This window comes from Sinocyclocheilus anshuiensis, unplaced genomic scaffold, assembly GCF_001515605.1.
Source record: "Sinocyclocheilus anshuiensis isolate Anshui unplaced genomic scaffold, SAMN03320099.WGS_v1.1 scaffold524, whole genome shotgun sequence".
NCBI lineage: Eukaryota > Metazoa > Chordata > Actinopteri > Cypriniformes > Cyprinidae > Sinocyclocheilus > Sinocyclocheilus anshuiensis.
The window spans coordinates 399920-400890 of NW_015555703.1; the positions used below are offsets into that span (position 1 = coordinate 399920).

General features: G+C 35.6%; 1 protein-coding gene across 1 annotated transcript in view; it reads left to right on the forward strand.

Annotated features, from left to right (window-relative positions):
* The window catches only part of LOC107671695 (SH3-containing GRB2-like protein 3-interacting protein 1), a 34247-nt gene that overhangs the window by 32957 nt on the left and 319 nt on the right, over window positions 1-971 (forward strand). The window lies entirely within an intron of this gene.

Here is a 971-nt window from a genome sequence, read left to right on the forward strand (position 1 = left end):
GTGTGTGTGTATTTATTACTTTTTAACCCACTGTTGTGGTATTGTGTTTGTCAGCTAACTTCTAACTTGCATCTTGTTCATACATCATTCAGAAAATGGAATATGCAAACATTTCATGCATAGAGTTAACCTCTCCCCAGATTTTAAGAGAATATAGAGACTGAAAATGCTAAATATATCAGAAGTGAAAATAATGTAATGTCTTAAAAATAAAATCAAGAAATATATGTTTAACATTCTTGGCTACTTGTTGAGGTTATTGTCACTAAACACAATATACGCACTTAAACGTATCCTCATGCAAATAACAACATTGCTTTTTATTTATTATTGCAGGGATGAAATTGCCAGTATAAAATATTCTCTGATATTGGAGGTAAAGAAAACTATAGTCTTAAAGAGTCTTAATTTGACCATCCACAAATTAAAGGGGTCATATGATGCGATTTCAATTTTTCCTTTCTCTTTGGAGTGTTACAAGCTCTTGGTGCATAAAGAAGATCTGTAAAGTTGCAAAGACTAAAGTCTCAAATCCAAAGAGATATTCTTTATAAAAGTTAAGAGTCAGCCACACCTACCTAAAACGGCTCGTTCTAACACGCCCCCACATATCTACCTCACTATGTGGGAAGATTTGCATAATGCGTTTGTAATGGGTTTTAATGTTTTTGTCTCGTCGCTCCGGCCGGACACGGCATCAACAGTATGGTGAGGGGCGTAACATTTCCGTCACACGCTTGAGGTATTCGGCCAATCATAACGCACTGGATAGCTGGCCAATCACAGCACACCTCGCTTTTCCGACTGATTAGCTTTGTAGCGTTTCAAAAAGGCGGGGCATAGAGAATAAACAATAATGTACAGTATGTGGAAAATAATGTGTTTTTTTAATCTTAAACCGCATAAACACATTTCATTACACCAAATACACAAAATAATGTTCTTTTTAGCAACATCATATGACCCCTTTA